This window comes from Diadema antillarum, unplaced genomic scaffold (genome assembly GCF_040938485.1).
Source record: "Diadema antillarum isolate AM-2024a unplaced genomic scaffold, OU_Dant_1.0 scf00000027, whole genome shotgun sequence".
NCBI classification, from domain to species: domain Eukaryota; kingdom Metazoa; phylum Echinodermata; class Echinoidea; order Diadematoida; family Diadematidae; genus Diadema; species Diadema antillarum.
In genome coordinates, this window is record NW_027270916.1 from 2,313,785 (window position 1) to 2,316,509 (window position 2,725).

At 43.9% G+C, this 2,725-nt stretch overlaps 1 pseudogene; it reads right to left on the reverse strand.

Moving 5' to 3' along the window:
- Nucleotides 1-930: 930 nt before the first annotated feature.
- On the reverse strand, nt 931-2,096 carry LOC139735219 (adenosine receptor A2b-like; annotated as a pseudogene).
- Nucleotides 2,097-2,725: the final 629 nt, after the last annotated feature.

A 2,725-nucleotide genomic window follows, 5' to 3' on the forward strand; every position in this document is an offset into this window, starting at 1 on the left:
ACTTCGTGGACGGAATGTTCCTTTAATTACAAAATGTTGTTATTTCGTTACAAAATAATGACTGATTTCGTAACGAAATATTTCATGCGACACTTAGCGCTGCATGGTTTTTGTCCATGGTTTAAACCATGGTTTCATTTGTACCACCTTCGTGAATTCGGGCCACTGTAAGTTTACTTGTGTATCCAATCACAAAGTGAGATACACTGCATCACACATGCATTCTGAATATGAACATAATACTTAAAGTATAAATGCACGACCTATTTCCGTATCATATCAGAAGATTACCTTAATAATCTGCGTGGGAGTCCATGATAAGTCACGTGTTTGTAATACTGTATACGTAGATATAAAAATTATAATGTATAAAATGTGCAACTTGGAAAAGTTAATCGCTAGTACAAAATACAGATTCAATTAATTACTATACAACAATGACAAATGTCTGATAAAATGTCAGCAATCTACGAAGAATAAGAAAGAAACAGCTACTGGAATAGAAAACATCCATAAAACCATAACGTGTGTATATACAGTGACACGTAATAATTGCATAATGATTATTGCGGTTTTCTGGCCCTACAACCAAACGTTCAACTGCTCCATATAGTGACACATCACCACTTCGTAACAAAGCTGTTTGATGATCTATTCAACTTTGTGAATAGATTTAATACATCTTTCCCCTTAGACTACATGTATATTATCATTACGAAATGACAATATCCTATTAATATAACGACGAAACAATCATAATCGGTGAAGATATTTCATAAATTGTTGATAATTATGTACGACAATGTGGACTGCACATGTTTCTGCCTTATTGTTATCGGGCTGCGTGATGAATGAATACTATTTAAGTTCATGCTATGATATGTATCGCCATTTTCGTCGAATTGATTTAAGTCACTAAACACATCGTGTCTATGGTAAAATGTCCACTCGTTTTTCTCCGCTGCTGTCGGAAATTTCGACTGAGACCGTTGAATTCGTACTTTCTTGCTTGACGTGACTCGGGTCTTCGCTGTCTTTCGGGATCTTGTCCGGCGAGATAATATTGATGGGCATGCTTGCTCTAGCCCGAGTAGCTTTCGGACGAACTGTCACGCTCGATTTCGTCAACGCTCCAACGTACAGTGACGAGTTTCTCTGAAGAGCGAAGGCTCGCCTGGCTGCTGCACGGAAAGTGTCGCTTCGTAGCGCATAGATAAACGGGTTCACAGCGCTGTTGAGGTAGGTAAGCCAGCTGAGGACTGTGCGTGGAATGAGACCGGGCGCGTAGGCGGGCATATAGAGGTCCATGAAGACGAGCGTGTTGCTGGGTATCCAGGCTAGACAGGTGAAGCCCAGGATGATCATGAGAGTGGTGAAGGACTTCATCTGCGACTGGGCGTGCGAGTGAAACTTTCCGGTCGCGCGCCGCTCCGCCTTCAATTTTTGTTGGGCGATGGCGAAGAGATGGGAATACATTGCAAACATAATGACAAAAGGTATGATGCCGTTGACGATGATTATGAACTGTATATGTACTACGTTGAAGACGGCAATGAACTCGAAGCAGTAAACGCTTCCAGGGACGAGCTCATTGACCCCGGCTAGAGGCAAGACACACGTGACGGCGAACGTATACAGCCAAATGATGACGATAACTCCAGTGACGCGGGTTTCAGTTATGAGCGACTGATATCGGTATGGACGTATGATTTTCACGTATCTGTCGACAGTGATGGCGAGAAGAGACAAGCACGAGGCGCTGGTAGAAAAGAGGATTGAGCACCAGACCAGCAGACAGGTGTAGATGTTGTTGACGAATGTCGGATCCAGGGTCAGGTTTACCCCTGGGATCATCGCCAGTGAAACGAACACGTCGGCGCTAGCCAAGCTCACGACGAAAAAGTTTGATGACGTCCACAACCGTCTGTCGCGCGCCACCGTGAAGATGACGACGCCGTTGCCGGCAAAGATGACGACGAGGAGGATGATTTGATGGCCACAGACACGCCCGCCACAATGATGAGGTGGCCAAGAAATTCCGTTACTTCCGTCCCTCCGAAGTCGGTGGCGTTTACACCGGCGGCAGTGCCATCCATCTTATTAATGGTATCGCAGCAATGGTGTAGATTTCTCTTAAGAGCTCCAAATATAAATGCCCTGTAAAGGCTGGACCTCTTTTGCGACCGTTTACAAACGCGACAGGAGCAGTTATGAAGTGATGCGGGCAAAGTTGAGATTAGGTCTCAGGGAACTGAGACAGATTTCTGTGCATTAGGCCTATATAAGCCGTCACACAAGAGATAAAAGGCGAATTAACTCCACCAGGTTATTGAAAGGCCCTTACTCGCCGATCGAACGTGAAGATGCATGAAAAGAAGTACGCGTCCAATTACACCAAACTTGAACATGCTGAATACCTGAATAGAAGTCTTATTGTTGTTGTGGTTGTTGGTGCTGTTGTTCCTATGGTGCTGCCGTCTTCGCGTAGTTTTTGTTCATGATAGCAATCAAGTTCGAGTCACCATCAGCTGCGGGCATCCGTAAGAGTAAGAAAAGAAATAAGCAATCACTTGGGAACAATAAATATACGACCCAATCCTCTTATACATACCTGTACATGCTATAAGGCCTATTCCTCATCTATTCATTGGCAGCTTGAAGGAGACTCGATCGTTGGATACTTAATGCAGCACAGAGTCGGTTTTGATTCCAATATGGAAGAGGT